Below are 23,332 nucleotides of genomic sequence, written 5' to 3'. Positions count from 1 at the left end.
TGTTCAAAACAGCTGACATGTCCCGGCTTTGATGTGGGCTCACCGCTGGAGCCCGCATCAAAGCGGGGGTTCTGACCTCAGACCGATTATCCCGTCCGAGGACAGAAATGGGTTAATGAGTGTCCCACGACGAGTCCAGCTCTGCTAAATCTGGATGCCTAACATCCAGATGTAGCAGAGCTTGTAGATGACCACCGGAGATAACTATCCTGCGGTCACCTGTTTGTTCTCACACTCAGCTGACCGTGAGAACTTGTCTAGTGACCGGAGGTAACCCCGGCGGTCACGTGCACGGCGATTCTCGCGGTGAGCTCAGTCATCACAAGAACTGCAGTGGGTGCAAACTTCCGCCGGTCACAAGGTAACAGATTATTTAAATTAGTTTGCATGCGTAGTAAGCTGTGTTTACGCAGTTACGATGCATGTGACTAATAATTAGATGCGCTTTTACCACATCTAGTGATAGTCTATGGGAAATTTACGCTGCGGGGACGGAGCATCTCCGCATCGTAAATAGACATGCTGCGCTCTAAAAAGATGCGCCACATGTGCGTATATGCAGGGATGCCACCTGCGTCTCCGAAAGCATAGTGGAGATGGGACTTCATAAAATCCCCTCCACTATGCTGTAACATCTGGACGCTGTGGATTACACTCTGCGGCTGTACGCATCATCCAATCCGCAGCAAATCCTGAAGGTTTCCTGACCGTCAGCTGCGGGCTGATATTCATAGCCCAGGAAGGGGCCATGGATATTGCCCCCCCCCCAACTGTAAACACCAGCTCCCAGCCCCCCCCCTCCCCCCCAGAAATGGCGCATCTGTAAGATTCTGGCACTCAGCCTCTCTTTCCACTGCCCTGTAGCGGTGGCATATGGGGTAATAGGGGGTTGATGTCACCTTTGAATTGTAAGGTGCCATCAAGCCGGCTTACTAATGGAGAGGCGTCAATAAGACACCTATCCATTACTAATCCTAGAGTTGTTAACGGGTTAAATAAACACACACATGCAGAATAAGGTATTTTAATGAAATAAAACACCACACAGTTCTGCCAATCCATGTGACGCCCTCGATCTCCTGGAAAAAAAAAGAAAAAATAATAAACCAACACAAATACTACCTGGTCCAACGCAGTCCATTTAATAACAAGTGTCCTATGACGATCTCACATGAGGAGATATGACAGCTCTATAGGCCTCCAGTGACACAATGACAGGAGACAATGGCTCCTGCAGTGTTATCACTGAGGGTTCAATAGACTCTCACTTTATGGCACTGCTGCGTGAGAATTTTCCCATGCAGCGGTGCTGCAAGTGATAGTATGAACTCTGCACTCACAGCGGTGGAGGGATACAGTGCAAAAGGATACCTTCCCTCATCGTATCACTGGACCGGAGCCCCTGGAGAGCGGTCGCATCTCCCGATGTGACTGCTCTCCATGAGAGATCGTCGGGGACTTCCACCGGCATCAGGGGCTTATCAACAGCATTCTGTAATACAGTAGATAAGCCCCCGATGTATCCTGAAAGATGAGAAAAAGAGGTTAGATTATACTCACCTGGGCGGGTGGTCCGATCCGATGGGCTTTGCGGTCCGGGGCCTCCCATCTTCATAGGATGACGTCCTCTTCTTGTCTTTACGCTGCGGCTCTGGCGCAGGCGTACTTTGTCTGCCCTCTCTGACCTTTCCCGGCACCTGCGCACTGCAGTACTTTGCTCTGCCTTCAACAGGGCAAACAAAGTATGCCTGCGCGATATATCCCTCCTCCGCTGACGGGAGAGAGGTCACCCAAGTTTATTCTCTCACCAGCAGTGCTGTGTGAGAAAAGTCCTGTGCAGCATTGCCGTAAAGTGAGAGAAAAAACTCAGGTAACCTCTTCAGCGATGCACTGCAGGAGCCATTATCTCCTGTCAGTGCATCGTGGGAGGCCCTTTAGAGCAGTGACATCACCCGATGTCACTGTTCTATAGGGAAGATCGTTGTGGGACACTCGTTATTAATTGGACTGCATCGGAACAGGGAATGTACGTTGGTTTATTTTCTATTTTTTGCAGGTGATCAATGGCTTCGGGGAATAAGGCGTGGTTGTAAGTATAGTGAAATTAAGAATATTGAAAACCTTTTTTTGGCCGTGTCTTTAACTCTTTCACTACTATAGGATTAGTAACGGATACGTGTCTTACTGACGCCTCCCCATTACTAACTGGGCTTAATGTCACCTTACAATGAAAGGTGACATTAACCCCTTATTACCCCATATGCCACCGCTACAGGGCAATGGGAAGAGAGAGGCTAAGTGCCGGAATTGGCACATCTTACAGATGTGCCATTTCTAGGTTGGCTGGGGGCTGGTATTTGTATCCAGGGGGAGGGCCAATAACCATGGCCCCTCTTTAGGCTATGAATATCAGGCCGCCGCTGTCTGCATAGCTTTTTCTATTAATTATAGGTGGATCCCACGTCCTAGCCTGGGAAGCTTCAAGGGTATTAACCCCTTCCCAGGCTAGAAACATCGGCCCCCAGCTGTCAGCTTTCCCTCTCTGGCGCAGAAGATTGTACGGGAGCCCACGCCACTTTTTTCCCCTTTTTAAAAAAAAAAAAAATTAAAGGTATTGCGTGCAGATTTTGTGTGTGTCTTTATTTATGTACCATTTAATTAGGTTCATTACTAAACATCAGCCTTGGTATTATCTATCTATAGATCTATCAACTATCTATGATCTATCTATTATCTATCTCCTATCTATTTCCTATCTGTCTGTGTAAACATTATTCCTCAATGGAGTATGTAAAATAAGAGGTTGGACAAAGAAATGACATCACAATTCTTTTTTGTTAAATAGATCTTAGGGTATGTGCACACGTTGCGGATTCTCTGTAGATCCGCAGCGTGTTTGCAGTGCAGAAAAGCTGCAGATCCGCAATTGATTTACAGTACAATGTAAATCAATGAGAAAAAAAAATGCTGTGCACACTTTGCGGAAAATCCGCTGTGGAAACGCTACGGTTTAAAAGAAGTAGCATGTCACTTCTTTTTTGTGAATCTGCAGCGTTTTTGTACCCATTCCATTATAGAAAACCGCAGGGGTAAAAAACGCAGCAAATCCGCAAGAAAACCGCAGCAAAAACGCACAAAAAACTCTGCGGAACCGCACAAAAAACGCGACAAATCCGCAGGTGTGTTTTCTGCTAGGAGAGGCAGAATCCGCACCAGAAATTCCTAAGCCTTATCCGCAACGTGTGCACATAGCCTTAGGGTACTTTCACACTAGCGTTTTTTTAAATCCGTCACAATGCGTCGTTTTGCAGAAAAAACGCATCCTGCAAAAGTGCTTGCAGGATGCGTTTTTTCCCCATACACTTCTATTGACGACGCATTTGCACACTTCGCATCCGTCTTGCGATGAATGCGTCGTGCTTTGGCGGACCGTCGGGGAAAAAAAAACCCTACATGTAACGTTTTTTTCTCCCGACGGACCGCTTTTTCCGACCGCGCATGCGCGGCTAGAACTCCGCCCCCACCTCCCCGCACCTTACAATGGGGCAGCAGATGCGCCGGAAAAATGCATCCGCTGCCTCCATTGTGCAATGCAGCAAACGCTAGCGTCGGAATCTCTCCCCGACGCATTGCGACGGGGAGATTCCGACGCTAGTGTGAAAGAAGCCTTAGGGTATGTGCACACGTAGATTTCCTGCAGATCTGCAGCTGTTGTTTTCCGCGCAGAAACGCTGCAGATCTACAAGTAATTTACAGAACAATGTAAAATCAATAGCAAAAAGAAAATGCTGTGCTAATGGTGCAGAAAAATCTGCACGGAAAATGCAGCAGATTCAAAAAAGGAGCATGTCAATTCTTTGTGCAGATCTGCTGCGTTTCTGCACCCATTCCATAATAGAAATCTGCAGGGGTAAAAAAAAAAGGAAGAAATCTGCACAAAAATCTGTAACGTGTGCACAGACCAAAAAAAGGTGCAGATTCTGACCTACGTTTTCTGCCAAGAAATTCAGAATCTGCACAGAAAATTCCACAGTCAAATCCGCAACGTGTGTATATAGCCTTATTTAGGTTAAGGTACCTTCACACTAAACGATATTGCTAGCGATCCGTGATGTTGCAGCGTCCTCGCTAGCGATATCGTTCAGTGTGACAGGCAGCAGTGATCAGAATCCTGCTGTGATGTCGTTGGTCGGAGCTGAAAGTCTGGAACTTTATTTCGTCGCTGGATCTCCTGCTGACATCGCTGGATCGGCGTGTGTGACACCGATTCAGCGATGTCTTCACTGGTAACCAGGGTAAACATCAGGTTACTAAGCGCAGGGCCGCGCTTAGTAACCCGATGTTTACCCTGGTTACCATCGTAAAAGTAAAACAAATAAACGCTTCATACTTACCTTCCGTTGTCTGTCCTCCGGTGCTCTGCTTTCCTGCACTCACTGTGAGCACAGCGGCCGGAAAGCAGAGCGGTGACGTCACCGCTCTGCTTTCCGGCCGCTGTGCTCACAGACAGTACAGAGAAGCAGAGCGCCGGGGAAAGACAGCGGAAGGTAAGTATGAAGCGTTTATTTGTTTTACTTTTACGCTGGTAACCAGGGTAAACATCGGGTTACTAAGCGCGGCCCTGCGCTTAGTAACCTGATGTTTACCCTGGTTACCGGCATCGTTGGTCGCTGGAGAGCGGTCTGTGTGACAGCTCTCCAGCGACCAAACAGCGACGCTGCAGCGATCCGGATCGTTGTCTGGATCGCTGCAGCGTCGCTTAGTGTGACGGTACCTTTACAAAAATGCAGACAAATCTGCATGAAAATCTGCACAGAAAACGCATCAAAACCGAGCGGATTTTTACCTGCGTTTTCTGCCAAGAGATTCAGCATCTGCGCAGAAAATACCACAGGCAAATCTGCAATGTGTGCACATAGCCTAAAGTTCCAGCTGAAACGTTTCCAGGAATAGACCTGGCTGCGATTTGTGCAGCCTGCAGTTTCTGTATGATGAAACACCGACTACCAGGAAACCTGCACAAACACATAGCTGCCATCACTGCCCCCGGTAGCAGCCAGTGAAGCAATGGGTGCGGAGTGTCGCCTACTGCACCTGTGACGGCCGCCAGGGTGGGGGGTCCGCATCCTACCGCCAGGAGCCCGGTGTGTGACGGTGTAATGTGACGCTACGGCCTGCTCCCTGCGTCCTCACACCGCGAGCCAAATACACGGGCACACGCGGACTGACTGAAACCCCATCCTGTGTCTTCACCTCCCATCCTGTGTCTTCACCCCCATCCTGTGTCTTCACCTCCCGCCTCCTTTCCAGGCCAACTGATGCTGCTGAGGAGACGCTCCGTGCCTGACAGATACAGCTGCCATTCTGCAGCAGCGCCACGAACAGGAAGAAGCTGTGTGGTTTCCGGGTGACGGGGATCCTCCGTCATCACCGATCTCCGGTGTGCACAGCTCTGGTGAGTTATGTCGGCCTTGTATTTGTGACCGGTCTTACTAATATAAATGTGTAGGTGGAGGCACACTGCAGCCTTGTAGAGGCTGCCACACCGGAGGACCCACCGGCTTCCCTCAGTAATGCTACGGGGGCAGGCCGGCTTCCCTCAGTAATGCTACGGGGGCAGGCCGGCTTCCCTCAGTAATGCTACGGGGGCAGGCCGGCTTCCTTTTGTGTGTTTAATGGTACAGAGCCGACCGGCTTCCCTCTAATGTACACTGCAGGAGCCGGCTGTGCCGGGGTGTAATTCTACCTGTAATAATTAGCCATCCTAGGGAGCAGGCCGGCATCCCTCTTTATGTAAGACTACAGGAGCCGGTTATGCCTCCTCTCTGGGTGTAACGCTTAGGCCGGGGTCACACTACCGTGTTTTACGAACGTAAGAGAGATGCTGAAAATACGGATTGCACACGGTACAATGCTTCTCTATGCCCCTGCTCCTATCTGCCGTATTTTACTGATCCGTATTATACGGCTTTCTACGGCCATAGAAAATCGCAGCATGCTGCGTTTGTCACCGTATTGCGCAAAAAAACGCCAATGAAAGTCTATGGAAGCCCCAAAAATACGGATTACACACGGACCAGCAGTGTGACTTGCGAGAAATACGCAGCGCTGTTAGCGAGAAAAGCCGGTAATTCAGTGCGGTGTACAGTAAAATCACACTGACAGCTTACAATAGAGTAGGTAGAATAAATGTGTACACATAGAATAGGTATATATATATATATATATATATATATATATGTCAGTAGACACATATATGTATATATATTATTACTTCATACAGCGCTAGATAGCTTTAAAGCCGGTAATTCAATTACCAGCTTTTGCTTTCTCCTTCCTAAACCCGACATGATATGAGACATGGTTTACATACAGTAAACCATCTCATATCACCATTTTTTTGCATATTCCATATTATTTGCTATTAAATTAAAGGGTTAAATGGCGGAAAAAATTGACGTGGGCTCCCGCGCAATTCTCTCCGCCAGAATGGTAAAGCCAGTGACTGAGGGCAGATATTAATAGCCTGGAGAGGGTCCATGGTTATTGCCCCCCCCCCCCCGGCTAAAAAACACCTGCCCCCAGCCACCCCAGAAAAGGCACATCTGCCTCCCCTCTGGGTGTAACGCTTAGGGACCAGGCTTTGCCTCCCCTCTCGGTGTAGCACTACAGGAGTGGGCCCTGCGTCCCCTCTGGTGTACTGGTTCAGCTGTAGTCCCCACTCACTATACTGTGAGCAATGGCCGTGACGGGACCGTGATGTACAAATACGGCAGAGAAATATAGGTATAGTACATTGCCAAAAATTTGACTTCTCAGATTACATGAGTGATATCTATTGTAAATTCTACAACAGCCACGAAATCGGACAAAATAGTCCTCCATACAGTATTATGGGCACCACATAGAGCTCCATACAGAATAATGAGCCCCATATATTTCTCCATACAGGATTATGGGCACCACATAGAGCTCCATACAGAATAATGAGCCCCATATATTTCTCCATACAGGATTATGGGCACCACATAGAGCTCCATACAGAATAATGAGTCCCATATATTCCTCCATACAGGATTATGGGCACCACATAGAGCTCCATACAGAATAATGAGCCCCATATATTCCTCCATACAGTATTATGGGCACCACATAGAGCTCCATACAGAATAATGAGCCCCATATATTTCTCCATACAGGATTATGGGCACCACATAGAGCTCCATACAGAATAATGAGTCCCATATATTCCTCCATACAGGATTATGGGCACCACATAGAGCTCCATACAGAATAATGAGCCCCATATATTCCTCCATACAGGATTATGGGCACCACATAGAGCTCCATACAGAATAATGAGCCCCATATATTCCTCCATACAGGATTATGGGCACCACATAGAGCTCCATACAGAATAATGAGCCCCATATATTCCTCCATACAGGATTATGGGCACCACATAGAGCTCCATACAGAATAATGAGCCCCATATATTCCTCCATACAGGATTATGGGCACCACATAGAGCTCCATACAGAATAATGAGCCCCATATATATCTCCATACAGTATTATGGGCACCACATAGAGCTCCATACAGAATAATGATCCCCATATATTGCTCCATACAGGATTATGGGCACCACATAGAGCTCCATCTAATATATAATTGCCTAGAATACTACTTCCTGCAATTTGTGCCAACTTCCGTGGCTTTGTCCGGAGCTAATGTGCGGAGCTAATGTCCGGAGCTAATGTCCGGAGATAAGTGACGTCAACAGTGTCCAGTGTCTGATTGGTTGCTGCCTGCTGCAAGCGACCAATCAGAAACGTGCCGTACTGTGACACACTCCGCCCGCCATTTTGGTGTGATTTTTGAATTTTTACCTCACAGCAAGTTTCTACTGCGTGGAGGCGGGCCCAGTGACGTTGCTCTTCAAGCTCCTGCCGAATTTCATCAAAAAAATGATAATACCATTTACCAAAACTATATATATTTAGTTGTGAAGTGGTTCAGTGACATTTTCACACCAATTTTGAACTTTTGTTTGGTGTTTTCTCCATATACTGCCTATTATTTTTGTTCTTTCTTACTATTATTTATTAATTGTATTATTCTTACATTTGAATAAATAAAGTATATATGGATTCTAGACTCCCGATTCTTTAGAATCGGGCTGCCATCTAGTACAGAATAATGAGCCCCATATATTCCTCCATACAGGATTATGGGCACTACATAGTCCTCCATATTATGGGCACCACATAGTGCTCCATACAGTATAGTGAGCCCCAAATATTGCTCAATACAGAGTAATGGGCACCATATAGTGCTCCATACAGAATAATGTGCCCAATATAATGTTCTATACAGAATGCTGGGCCCCATATAATGCTCCATACATAATAAATTGCCCTGGTGTGACAGGTGGTGACACTGGTCCTGGCTGTAAGGAGGCCCTGGCGCTTTGACAGCTTACAGCTGCCACTTATTCTATGATGGATGACTGTAGCATGTCAGAGAGAATCTATGACTGAAAGCCGATGGCTCCTTGGAAGAAGAGTTACATTTTCTCCTGTGAGCTGTGCTTTCAGGACGCCGGCTTGAGACCTTTTGCAATGCGACTAAACAGGTTGTCCAGGCTTGTGATGAAAGTTTACAGTTACTCTGTGGCTGCAGAATTCTGAATCCTCACAGCATGCTGTCATTGTAAGGATTTTCATGTGCCGGTGGACATAGCAGCCTGTCATGTGGCAAGTATGTGATTGGCATGCTTTTGTTAGAATCCCAACTAGGCGGGCGTTGCCTTGTTCAGTACAAGTGAGTTGAGTGAGCATACGTATGAAAATCGGATTCCTGTGGTCATGTGACTACCCGCTGAGAATCCTGAAAGTATGTGGTGTGCTTGCTGTCAGCATTCAGAAGTCTGCAGTCACATAGGATGACTGCAGACTTTCATCACAAGCCTGCAGATTAGAAAAATTAAAAAAAAAGATATTTTTACCACTAAAATATTTTAGCTTCAAATTTTTCATTTTTCACAAGGATAAGAGGAGAAAATGGACCCCGCAATTTGTAATTCCGTTTCTTCTGAACGTAGCAAAACCCCAAATGCATTCGGAAATTGTTTGGTAACACGGCACAGCCCGGAAGTGAAGGAGCGCAATTTTACTTTTGAAGCACAGATTTTCCTGGAATAGTTTACAGACTGCATGTGCAGAGCCCCCCCTTCCCCACCACCACCCTCAAATGATCCCATTTTCCAAATTGCAGATATGGCATTTTTGTACCTACATTGTGCTTCTGAGGACACGCTGCTCAGACATTAAGTGGGCTCTTCCTTACATTAATGCCACCCATGTGGATGCTAGCTGCAGTGTAGTCACACTGGGTTTTTCTGAGATTAAGGCTCGAAACACCTTAGTGTATAAAAAAAATTGCACCGATGTTGATCCAGAAAAGTCAGATGAGTATCATAAGAGTACAATGCGATTTTTCTTCCCTGGCATCCGTATGACATAGTATTTTTAACATTATCTTTTACATACTGTATTTGTCATTTAAAGCTAGTTTACAAACTAATAAAGCAATCGTAAATACAGATATAGATGGCTACAAGACAACTATACTATTTATTCTATTTAATGTCACAAGCCTGCTACATATAATAACCTAGCGCCCTTTTGTGCCTTGCATGTGGCACTACATGGTGTTTAGCCTAATATAACCTATTAAATGAATAATTTAATTAGAAAAATGTTGTGAGATCCCCCTTTCTTATTAACCTGCTGAGGGAAAGCAGACACCGGTGATCTGGTATTATTATTCTGGGAAGGGTCCAATATCCATTCAAACCAGCCGTTAGCCGCCCCAGAATTGCCGCATCCATTAGATGTGCCAATTCTGGCGCTTAGCCTTGGCTTTTCCCGATTGCCCTGGTGCAGTGGCAATTGGGGTAATTGTTTTGGGGTTGATGTCAGCTGTGTAATGTCCACTGACATCAAGCCCAGGGGTTAGTAATGGAGAAACATCTGTCAAGACACCACTATTACTGATCCCGTAATCAAAAGAAAAACACACACACACACACACACACACACACACACACACACACACACACACACACACACACACACACACACACACACACACTAGGCCTTTGCTGGCTATTGAAAATAGGAGGGATCCCACTTTATTTATTTTTTTGGGGTCCCCCCCTTTTTAATAACTAGCAAGACTATGCAGACAGCCATGGGCTGAAATTAATAAGCTGGGAAGGGGCCATGGATATTGGCCCCTTCCCAGACTAATAACACCAGGCAAACAGGTTTCTGCTAATAACCAAGAAAAATTATCTTTCACAATTGGTGCAGAATCCAACCAGAGGAGCAGCACTTTTAGACCTAATACTATCTAATAGACCTGACAGAATAACAAATCTGCAGGTGGTTGGGCATTTAGGAAATAGCGACCACAATATTGTGCAGTTTCACCTGTCTTTCACTAGGGGGACTTGTCAGGGAGTCACAAAAACATTGAACTTTAGGAAGGCAAAGTTTGAACAGCTTAGAGATGCCCTTAATCTGGTAGACTGGGACAATATCCTCAGAAATGAGAATACAGATAATAAATGGGAAATGTTTAAGAACATCCTAAATAGGCACTGTAAGCGGTTTATACCTTATGGGAATAAAAGGACTAGAAATAGGAAAAACCCAATGTGGCTAAACAAAGAAGTAAGACAGGCAATTAACAGTAAAAAGAAAGCATTTGCACTACTAAAGCAGGATGGCACCATTGAAGCTCTAAAAAACTATAGGGAGAAAAATACTTTATCTAAAAAACTAATTAAAGCTGCCAAAAAGGAAACAGAGAAGCACATTGCTAAGGAGAGTAAAACTAATCCCAAACTGTTCTTCAACTATATCAATAGTAAAAGAATAAAAACTGAAAATGTAGGCCCCTTAAAAAATAGTGAGGAAAGAATGGTTGTAGATGACGAGGAAAAAGCTAACATATTAAACACCTTCTTCTCCACGGTATTCACGGTGGAAAATGAAATGCTAGGTGAAATCCCAAGATACAATGAAAACCCTATATTAAGAGTCACCAATCTAACCCAAGAAGAGGTGCGAAACCGGCTAAATAAGATTAAAATAGATAAATCTCTGGGTCCGGATGGCATACACCCACGAGTACTAAGAGAACTAAGTAATGTAATAGATAAACCATTATTTCTTATTTTTAGTGACTCTATAGCGACAGGGTCTGTTCCGCAGGACTGGCGCATAGCAAATGTGGTGCCAATATTCAAAAAGGGCTCTAAAAGTGAACCTGGAAATTATAGGCCAGTAAGTCTAACCTCTATTGTTGGTAAAATATTTGAAGGGTTTCTGAGGGATGTTATTCTGGATTATCTCAATGAGAATAACTGTTTAACTCCATATCAGCATGGGTTTATGAGAAATCGCTCCTGTCAAACCAATCTAATCAGTTTTTATGAAGAGGTAAGCTATAGACTGGACCACGGTGAGTCATTGGACGTGGTATATCTCGATTTTTCCAAAGCGTTTGATACCGTGCCGCACAAGAGGTTGGTACACAAAATGAGAATGCTTGGTCTGGGGGAAAATGTGTGTAAATGGGTTAGTAACTGGCTTAGTGATAGAAAGCAGAGGGTGGTTATAAATGGTATAGTCTCTAACTGGGTCGCTGTGACCAGTGGGGTACCGCAGGGGTCAGTATTGGGACCTGTTCTCTTCAACATATTCATTAATGATCTGGTAGAAGGTTTACACAGTAAAATATCGATATTTGCAGATGATACAAAACTATGTAAAGCAGTTAATACAAGAGAAGATAGTATTCTGCTACAGATGGATCTGGATAAGTTGGAAACTTGGGCTGAAAGGTGGCAGATGAGGTTTAACAATGATAAATGTAAGGTTATACACATGGGAAGAGGGAATCAATATCACCATTACACACTGAACGGGAAACCACTGGGTAAATCTGACAGGGAGAAGGACTTGGGGATCCTAGTTAATGATAAACTTACCTGGAGCAGCCAGTGCCAGGCAGCAGCTGCCAAGGCAAACAGGATCATGGGGTGCATTAAAAGAGGTCTGGATACACATGATGAGAGCATTATACTGCCTCTGTACAAATCCCTAGTTAGACCGCACATGGAGTACTGTGTCCAGTTTTGGGCACCGGTGCTCAGGAAGGATATAATGGAACTAGAGAGAGTACAAAGGAGGGCAACAAAATTAATAAAGGGGATGGGAGAACTACAATACCCAGATAGATTAGCGAAATTAGGATTATTTAGTCTAGAAAAAAGACGACTGAGGGGCGATCTAATAACCATGTATAAGTATATAAGGGGACAATACAAATATCTCGCTGAGGATCTGTTTATACCAAGGAAGGTGACGGGCACAAGGGGGCATTCTTTGCGTCTGGAGGAGAGAAGGTTTTTCCACCAACATAGAAGAGGATTCTTTACTGTTAGGGCAGTGAGAATCTGGAATTGCTTGCCTGAGGAGGTGGTGATGGCGAACTCAGTCGAGGGGTTCAAGAGAGGCCTGGATGTCTTCCTGGAGCAGAACAATATTGTATCATACAATTATTAGGTTCTGTAGAAGGACGTAGATCTGGGGATTTATTATGATGGAATATAGGCTGAACTGGATGGACAAATGTCTTTTTTCGGCCTTACTAACTATGTTACTATGTTACTATGTTACCAGCCTTCAACTGCCACAGAAATAGTGCATACATTAGACGTGAGCTGTTATTAATAGGCTGGGAAGCTCCATGGATATTGGCCCCTTCCCAGAATAATGACACCATTTCACAGCTCTGTGCTAAATACAAGTACAGACACAAAGCACTGATTATACTGTATGTATCTCTCTTATATCACTAGATGGTGGCCCGATTCTAACGCATCGGGTATTCTATAATATGCATGTCCACGTAGTATCTTGCCCAGTCACGTAGTGTATTGCCCAGTCACGTAGTATATTGCCCAGTCACGTAGTATATTGCCCAGTCACGTAGTATATTGCCCAGTCACGTAGTATTCAGCACTGTCACATAGTATATTGCCCAGCCACGTAGTATTCAGCACTGTCACATAGTATATTGTCCAGACACATAGTATATTGCCCAGCGACGTAGTATACAGCACTGTCACATAGTATATTGCCCAGCCACGTAGTATATTGCCCAGTCACGTAGTATATTGCCCAGCGACGTAGTATACAGCACAGTCACATAGTATATTGCCCAGTCACGTAGTATATTGCCCAGTCACGTAGTATATTGCCCAGTCACGTAGTATACAGCACAGTCACATAGTATATTGCCCAGCCACGTAGTATATTGCCCAGTCACGTAGTATATTACCCAGCCACGTAGTATACAGCACAGTCACATAGTATATTGCCCAGTCACGTAGTATATTGCCCAGTCACGTATATTGCCCAGCGACATAGTATACAGCACAGTCACATAGTATATTGCCCAGCCACTTAGTATATTGCCCAGCGACTTAGTATACAGCACAGAGCCACGTAGTATATTGCCCAGCCATGTAGTATATTGCCCAGTCACGTAGTATATTGCCAAGCGACGTAGTATACAGCACAGAGACACGTAGTATATTGCCCAGCCACGTAGTATATTGCCCAGCCATGTAGTATATTGCCCAGTCACGTAGTATATTGCCCAGCGACGTAGTATACAGCACAGAGCCACGTAGTATATTGCCCAGTCACGTAGTATATTGCCCAGTCACGTAGTATATTGCCCAGTCACGTAGTATATTGCCCAGTCACGTAGTATATTGCGCAGCTATGTAGTATACAGCACAGAGCCACGTAGTATATTGCCCAGCCACGTAGTATACAGCACAGAGCCACGTAGTATATTGCCCAGCCACGTAGTATATTGCCCAGTCACATAGTGTATTGCCCAGTCATGTAGTATATTGCCCAGCTATGTAGTATATTGCCCAGTCACGTAGTATATTGCCCAGTCACGTAGTATATTGCCCAGCTATGTAGTATACAGCACAGAGCCACGCAGTATACTGCCCAGTCACGTAGTATATCACACAGCCCACAGAGTATATAACACTGCCTATGTAGTATACAGCACAGAGCTACGTAGTATACTGCCCAGTCACATAGTATATAACACTGCCTATGTAGTATATAGCAGCCACGCGGTATGTAACACAGCCCACGTAGTATACAGCAGTGTGGGCACCATATTCCTGTTAAAAAAAATAATGAAAATAAAAAATAGTTATATACTCACCTCCTGGGATCCAGCAGAGCTCCGGCGATAGGCGCGCGGCTGCCGCCATCTTCCGTTCCCAGGATGCATTGCGAAATTACCCAGATGACTTAGCGGTCTCGCGAGACCGCTAAGTCTTCTGGGTAATTTAGCAATGCATTGCCGGGAACGCAAGATGGCGGCAGGCGCGAGCGGCTCAGCGGACAACGGAGGGAGAGAATAGCAGGTTTTTTGTTTTTTTATTATTGTTAACATTACATTTTTTACTATTGATGCCGCATAGGCAGCATCAATAGTAAAAGGTTGGGGACACACAGGGTTAATAGCAGCGGTAATGGAGTGCGTTACCCGCGGCATAACGCGGTCCGTTACCGCCGGCATTAACCCTGTGTGAGTGGAGGGGAGTATGCGTACAATTCAAAAAAATTCCGGCACTCATAGATGTCTGCAAATTAGATTTATTCCATTGCAATCCCAATTTATATAACGTTTCGGTCTGAAACTTACACCTTCATCAGACGGATTGCTGCAGCGTGGAAGGAATCAGATGTAATCAGCGCATGGAAAAGGATAAAATTCCTATTAGTAATGGCGCTCAGGGGAGTATGTGGGCGCCGGCCACTGACTGCGGGTAGTAAGGAGCCGCCATTTTCTTCCAGACTGTGCCCGTCGCTGATTGGTTGCGGCAAAACAGCCACGACCAATCAGCGACTTGGATTTCCAGGACAGACAGAGGCCGCGACCAATGAATATCTGTGACAGACAGACAGAAAGATAGACAGACGGAAGTGACCCTTAGACAATTATATAGTAGATGACAGTTCGGGCTGTGAATTTAGTGTACTTGGTTGATGAAATGTGGGTTTCCTTTGTCATGCGTGCGTAAAAAGCGTACTGTACATGCATGGTCCTTTTGATTTTGATTTTTTTTAAGTCAGTCCTAAGATGCAAGCTGTGACGTAAGTACTCGGCATATAGCGCAGGACACATGTGGTATAAGTGATAAGACAGCATTTTTTTCAGATCAGTATGATTACAGTGATACCAGATTTCTATATTTTTATGTTTGGCTACTATCACACACTAAAAAAAATATTTTCTAAAAAATAATTTTTGCAATGTTTTTGAAGGCTACTTTTTTTTTTCACTCCAATCACCATGCGGTAAAACTGATCAGATATCTGTAATGTTCAGGTCAGTAAGATTACAGCAACATCACATTTATCAATATGTTTTTTTTCTTTTATTTTTAAATTCAGAAATATCATTTGTATTTGCATTGTCACATTTTGAAAGGTGTGTATATATATATATAACTATTTTATTTTTCCGCTAACAGTCGTATGAGGTTTTTTTTTTTTGCTGGGCAAAATAACATTTTTATTGATACGGTACCATTTTTCTTTACATATGAATTTTTGATTGCGTTTTAGTCTTTTTGTGGGGTGGTATGGGAAAAAAATAGTTTATCCTGTGTTTTTTACTTTTCAGAGAAGAAATCAGGCACTTGCGTTCCAGTCCAACTCTTTCCAGGGAGGCTACTTGCAAATGTATATTCCTAGTTTAGCATTTCATGGCTTGCAAGTCTCCCTATACCAATTTATTGCACTCCATAAGCAGAAACGTGATCTCTTGTGAGAGGCTTCTCACCCACCAAACCAGATCTCCTGCTTTACACTAATGAGGGGAAGACACCAAGAAATATGTTTCTGCAAATGAAGTTTCTAGTTTGGATTTTAATTCATTATTTTATGCCACGTGGCAAGGTCATTTACAGGGTCGATAGTGACTTTCAGAATTGCTACCTCCACTAGGTGGCACTAGAGTTTCTATCCTCTTCTTTGAAGAGATTACTTGCATATTCATAATCCCAGAGGAGCACTGCGTGGCCTATAAGTCTCACTACGCTGACTTCACAAGGAGAACCCTCACACTTTAGACCCCATATCGGATGCCTTTCACCCAGTCGTGTTTTCAGTTGCTATGTTTTGTGTGAGTAAATTAAAGGGAATATGCCACCATTTTTCTGCTGTCCTGAAGAGAGCATAAGGTGGGGACGAACCCAGATTGTAATGCCACTTATTGGCCATATTTCTGTAGTATTGATAAATACAGTGATTTGGTTGCTTTGTCTGTGGTGCTAATTGCACAGTATATGCAGAAACAGTAGGGGGAGAAGAACTCATGAATATAGACTACTACACGGCACTAGTTTGTCCTCGAGAGGAGTACTAGTGCGGCAGCAGTAAAAACATGAAGCCCAATATGACAATCGGGGTCTCTAGCGACGTCATGCTGCCCTCAGTTAAGTCAGCACAAACCTGGGGACAGATATTCTGTGACAATCCCTCGCACCATGTGACCTACTTGTAGTGTATAGATCCCTGTACAGCCATGGCTGGGCTGCAAGAGGTCAAGACAAATGTATCCAGGAAAAGGTACTACCATTATATCGCATTTTTACTTTGCATTTGTAAAACGTGAAATGGTTTTTGCAGACACTAAAACAAGTCTCCTTTCTTCCAGAAACACTGCATCGCCTGGATGTGTCACCTCTATAGAAGTGAACGACAAGGTATAAGGATAGCGTTTGGTGTTTGGTCATGTCTGCTGGCGTGTTGGTGCCCCTATATTGACTTCAATATTGGCCTGTAAGGTCATGTGATATTATTCTGGCTTTTGGGAAGAATCCTGGAAAGACCACAATTCTTGGCGAATGGCAGCAGATAGGAGTCCCATGCCTGAAAGGATATTAAACCTCACATTGGACATCATCCACCTGCTGACTGGAGAGGTGAGAGGCCTCTGGGTAAGCCCAGGTTCACACTAGCACTTGGAGTTATATTGTTCCGTCCCATTGTAGCATTTTAAAAAGTTAGGAACAGCGGATGCCCATTACAATGCAATCATGGGATGCGATAGGTTGCCATGGCAGCCAGGGACATACTGAAGGCCCCCATTCTAGTACATCTAAGCCTCTGACGAGGCTTAGTAGGAGACCGGTGTCTTATATCAGCAATTAAAACCAAGGCAGGAACTAGTGAAAAATGTTTTAAAAAAAACCCTGTTTCCCAAAACCCAAATGGCAAATTCTAGAATTTTTTACATATTTAACCCATTATTGCATATGAACGTATAGATTGATCATCACTGGGGTTTCGATGTGTTCAGGGGCTGAACTCCCTTCACATGCTGTTAGGGTATGTTTCCACGTTCAGGAAACGCTGCGTGTTTGACGCTGCGTTGAGACACAGCGTCCAGATGTTACAGCATAGTGGAGGGGATTTCATGAAATCCTGTCTCCACTATGAGTGGTAATACGCATCCGGCGGCCCTGCGATTCCGGACATGTGGCGCGTCTCTTTAGATCGCAGCATATCCGTTTACCTTGCGGCGACGCTGCACCGCTGCAAGGAAAACACAGGGCCCTATGTGTGGGGTGCGGTGATTCCGGATGTGTGCAATGAACACATCCGGCATCATCGCGTCTCCAGAAGGGGGCGGAGCGAGTTTTCTGCTCCATCCAAAGCGCTGGCCATCCTGAACGTGGACACGTATCCTAAATGTCGACTATAAGATACAACGGCATCTGCATCTCACATCAAAAGGTAGAGCTGAGCTCTGATTGCATCTGTTAACCACTTAAAGTCTACTATCAAGTTGATGCCCACACACGCATTGGGTCCCATTGAACTCCACCCACATTGCACTGCTGTCTCATATTGGCATCCAGGGGCCATTTTTATTTCATTTATTTATTTATTTATTTATTTTACTCACTTATACAGCGCCATTAATTCCACAGCGCTTTAAAGACATAAGCGTACATTTTGATACACCTATGAAGGTGAGACACAGTTTACACCTCATAGGAGACTGTGGTTTTACCTATATACTACAATTTTTGTTAATGCAGTATACAGTGGGTTCGGAAAGAATTCAGACCCCTTTAAGTTTTTCACTCTTTGCGCAAACACTCATATTTAAGTCACATACTGTCCATTTCCTTGTGATCCTCCTTCAGATGGTTCTACTCCTTCAGTTGAGTCCAGCTGTGTTTAATTAAACTGATAAGACTTGATTTGGAAAGGCACACACCTGTCTATATAAGACCTCACAGTGCATGTCAGACCAAATGAGAATCATGAGGTCAAAGGAACTGGCCAAGGAGCTCAGAGACAGAATTGTGGCAAGGCACAGATCTGGCCAAGGATGCAAAATAATTTCTGTAGCACTCAAGGTTCCTAAGAACACAGTGGCCTCCATAATCCTTAAAGGGACTCTGTCACCTGAATTTGGAGGGAACAATCTTCAGCCATAGGGGCGGGGTTTTCGGGTGTTTGATTCACCCTTTCCTTACCCGCCGGCTGCATGCTGGCTGCAATATTGGATTGAAGTTCATTCTCTGTCCTCCATAGTACACGCCAGTCCCTTTAACCCCTTCATGACCTTGGGATTTTCCGTTGTTCCGTGTTCGTTTTTTGCTCCCCTTCTTCCCAGAGCCATAACTTTTTTATTTTTCTGTCAAATATGGCCATGTGAGGGCTTATTTTTTGCGAAACAAGTTGTACTTTTGAACGATATCATTGGTTTTAGCATGTCGTGTACTAGAAAACGGGAAAAAATTTCCAAGTGTGGTGAAATTGCAAAAAAAGTGCAATCCCACACTTGTTTTTTGATTGGCTTTTTTACTAGGTTCACTAAATGCTAAAACTGACCTGACATTATGATTCTCCAGGTCATTACGAGTTCATAGACACCTAATATGTCTAGGTTCTCTTTTATCTAAGGGTATGTTTCCACGTTCAGGAAACGCTGTGTGTTTGACGCTGCATAGAGCCGCAGCGTCAAACACGCAGCGTCCAGATGTTACAGCATATTGGAGGGGATTTCAGGAAATCCCGTCTCCACTATGCATTAAAAGACGCATGCGGCATACCCGCGGAAACGGATATGCGGCGTGTCTTTTAAGAACGCAGCATGTCCTTACAATGACGAAAGGACAATGCAGGTGACCTGCCAGTGACCTCAGGTGCAGACTTGGTCAGGATTTTACCTGAGTAAAATCCTGACCAAATCCTGATGCAATCCTGAACATGGACACATACCCTAAGTGGTAAAAAAAATTCCAAACTTTGCTAAAAAAAAAAAAAAAAAAAAAAATTGCTCCATTTTCGGATACCCGTAGCGTCTCCCTTTTTCATGATCTGGGGTCGGGTGAGGGCTTATTTTTTGCATGCTGAGCTGGCGTTTTTAATGATAGCATTTTGGTGCAGATACATTCTTTTGATCGCCCGTTATTGCATTTGAATGCAATGTCGCGGCGACCCAAAAAGCATAATTTTGGCGTTTCAATTTTTTTTCTCGCTACGCAGTTTAGCGATCAGGTTAAACCTTTTTTTTATTGATAGATCGAGCGATTCTGAACGCGGCGATAACAAAAATGTGCAGGTTTGATTTTTTTTTTTAAATTGATTTATTTTGAATGGGGCGAAAGGGGGGTGACTTAAACTTTTATATATATATATTTTTTTTTTTTCACATTTTTTAAACTTTTTTATTTTTTCATTTTTGCCACGCTTCAATAGCCTCCATGGGAGGCTAGAAGCTGTCACAACGCGATCGGCTCTGCTATGCAGCAGAAATGCAGGTTTGCTATGAGCGCTGACCACAACAGGCCGGTATTAGTAACCATCGAGGTCTCAAGGACCTCTATAGTTACCATTCTGACGCATCGCTGACCCCTGATCATGTGATGGGGGTCGTCGATGCGCTCATTGCCGGCCAGAAGCGCCGGTTAAATGCCGCTGTCAGCGTTTGACAGCGGCATTTAACTAGTTAATAGCGGCGGGTGAATCGCGATTTCACCCGCCGCTATTGCGGGCACATGTCAGCTGTTCAAAACAGGTGACATGTCCCGGCTTTGATGCGCGCTCACCGCCGGAGCCCTGCATCAAAGCGCGCAGGGCCGGCTCCAGGTTTTTGAGGGCCCCGGGCGAAAGAGTCTCAGTGGGCCCCCCCTTTAACACATACCATGATTCATGATCGCATATAAACACAGCCATGTAGTATATAACAGCCCACGTAGCATATAACACAGCCACGTAGTATATAGCACAGCCACATAGTACATAACACGTCCCATGTAGTTTATAGAACAGCCATCTAGTATATAGCACAGCCCACGTAGCATATAACAGCCCACGTAGTATATAGAACAGCCATGTAGTATCCAAAAATGAAAAGAAATGAAGTGGCACTCACCCGATGTTGCTATATGAGAATGTCCTTTATTCAGAGCATACACTCACAGACATATAGTCTGTGACCCGTTGAAGACCCTGGACCCGTTGAAGCGCGCAGGCGCGAAACGGCCGTCGTCCTCTTGCCTCCTCCTGCACCTCTCTCCTTACCAAGCCGCCTCTCCACTATATGTCTGTGAGTGTATGCTCTGAATAAAGGACATTCTCATATAGCAACATCGGGTGAGTGCCACTTCATTTCTTTTCATTTTTGGATTAACATTGCTATTCATGTTGTGCACCACCCCAACGCTTTTGCTTATTGCATGCCGCGGTGGTTCTAATCTGAGTCTCTTTGATCCATACTCCAGCGCTGGTTGTTTGAGGTTTGGGCAAACTCCACGTTTTTGTTTTATTTGTGGAGGAAACACCTGGTGCCATTCCACTTTTTTTGTTACATATACAGCCATGTAGTATATAGAGACGCTTGCCCCATATAGTGCTGCACAAACGTTATGGCCCCATAAGATGCTCCATACAGACACTTGCCCCATTTGCTGTAGAGGCGATCAAAAAAAAAAAAATCACATACTCACCTCTCCGTCGCTCAGGCCCCCGGCACTTTCAATATTCACCTGTCCTCGTTCCAGCCTGCCGCTCCATCTTCTTCAGCGTCTTCTGCACTGACGCTCAGGCAGAGAGCGCGCACTAACCACGTCATCACGCCCTCTGACCTGAGTGTCACTGCTGAAGACGTGGAAGACGGAGCGGCGGCTGGAACGAGGAGCAGGTGAACATCGCGCAGCGCTCCCCTCCCCGTTATCCTTACCTACTCCTGGCGCTGTGCAGTCCCTGCTTCCTGGCGCCGGCAGCTTCTTCCAGCGCCGGCAGCTTCTTCCTGTATTGAGCAGTCACCGTTACCGCTCATTACAGTAATGAATATGCGGCTCCACCTTTATGGGAGGTGGAGCCGCATATTCATTACTGTAATGAGCGGTACCATGTGACCGCTCAGTACAGGAGGAAGCTGGGGACCTGCAGGGACCGCGCCAGCCGCCAGGAGTAGGTGAGTATAATTAGACAGCCCCCGGCCGCTGTGGTCCTAGGCACTGGCAGCTACCTGCCCTTAACGCCGGCCTTGAATGGCCCCCATGTCTCGCCAGGGCCCCGGCATTTGCCCGGGTACGCCGGGTGCTGACGCCGGCCCGCGGTATCTGACCTCGGACGTACTATCCCGTCCGAGGTCAGAAAGAGGTTAAATGGAAGAAGTTTGGGACCACCAGAAGTTTTCCTAGACCTGGCCGTCCAGCCAAACTGAGCAATCGCGAGAGAAGAGCCTTGGTGAGAGAGGTAAAGAAGAACCCTGAAGATCACTGTGGCTGAGCTCCAGAGATGCAGTAGGGAGATGGGAGAAAGTTCCACAAAGTCAACTATCGTTGCTGCCCTCCACCAGTCTGGCCTTTATGGCAGAGTGGCCCAACGAAAGCCTCCCCTCAGTGCAAGACATATGAAAGCCCGCATAGAGTTTGCTAAAAAAAAAAAACACATGAAGGACTCCTAGACTATGAGAAATAAGATTCTCTGGTCTGATGAGATGAAGATAGACCTTTTTGGTGATAATTCTAAGCAGTATGTGTGGAGAAATCCAGGCACTGCTCATCACCTGCCAAATACAATCCCAACAGTGACACATGGTGGTGGGAGCATCATGCTGTGGGGGTGTTTTTCAGCTGCAGGGACAGAACGACTGGTTGTCATTGAAGGAAACATGAATGCGGCAAGTACAGAGATATCCTGGATGAAAACCTCTTCCAGATTGCTCTGGACCTCAGACTTGGCTGAAGGCTCACCTTCCAGCAAGACAATGACCCTAAGCACACAGCTAAAATAACAAAGGAGTGGATTCAGAACAACTATGTGGCCATTCTTGACTGGACCAGCCAGAGCCCTGACCTAAACCCAATTGAGCATCTCTGGAGAGACCTGAAAATGGCTGCCCACCAACGTTCACCATCCAACATGACGGAACTGGAGAGGATCTGCAAGGAAGAATGGCAGAGAATCCCCAAATCCAGGTGTGAAAAACTTGGTGCATCATTCCCAAGACAACTCATGGCTGTTCTAGCTCAAAAGGGTGCTTCTACTCAATACTCAAAGGGTCTGAATACTTATGACCATGTGATATTTGTTTTTATTTTTTTAATAAATTTGCAAATATTTCTACATTTCTGTTTTTGTTCAGTCAAGATGGGGTGCAGAGTGTACATTAATGAGAAAAAAATGAACTTTTTTTGAATTTACCAAATGGCTGCAATGAAACAAAGAGTGAAAAATTTAAAGGGTTCGGAATACTTTCCGTACCCACTGTATAGTACAAGTGATCAGATGATCACAGGTTCAAGTCCCTTAGGGGACTTTAAAACTTTTTATTTTAAGTCCAAAATTTCAAATCGCTTCCATTTAAAAGTAAAGAAGAAACTGGTATTGCTGTGCCTGTAAACTTGTGATAAAAATATAAAATCAATCAACTCCTCTCTACGTTAACTCCTAGGTACATGAATTCTTCGTCATCTATCTTCTAAGAACCCTCAACCAATAAGCCTTCTTTTTCATATAGGGGCATAATTGTCAATGCTCCCCAGTGAATTCTTAGGCCTGCCAAATTTCTAAACTGTTTAAACATTTCCATGACCCCACTGATCAGATTGTTGGAGCCATGGAACAGTAAGATGGCGTTCACAAATGGTGCTATTCTTTTTACCACACTTCTCTAATTGATT

The 23,332-nt window shown here is 44.9% G+C and overlaps 1 protein-coding gene across 1 annotated transcript in view; it reads left to right on the top strand.

The window, feature by feature from the left end:
• The window catches only part of LOC138665451 (zinc finger protein OZF-like), a 61,505-nt gene that overhangs the window by 15,098 nt on the left and 23,075 nt on the right, over positions 1 to 23,332 (top strand). Inside the window, exon 2 of the mRNA XM_069752953.1 lies at positions 16,837 to 16,885. The gene's annotated coding sequence lies outside the window, so the exon portion shown is untranslated. The remainder of the gene's footprint in view (positions 1 to 16,836; positions 16,886 to 23,332) is intronic.

This window comes from Ranitomeya imitator, chromosome 2 (genome assembly GCF_032444005.1).
Source record: "Ranitomeya imitator isolate aRanImi1 chromosome 2, aRanImi1.pri, whole genome shotgun sequence".
Taxonomy (NCBI): domain Eukaryota; kingdom Metazoa; phylum Chordata; class Amphibia; order Anura; family Dendrobatidae; genus Ranitomeya; species Ranitomeya imitator.
The sequence above is the reverse complement of the archived record's forward strand: the minus strand, read 5'-3'. Positions and strand labels throughout refer to the sequence as shown.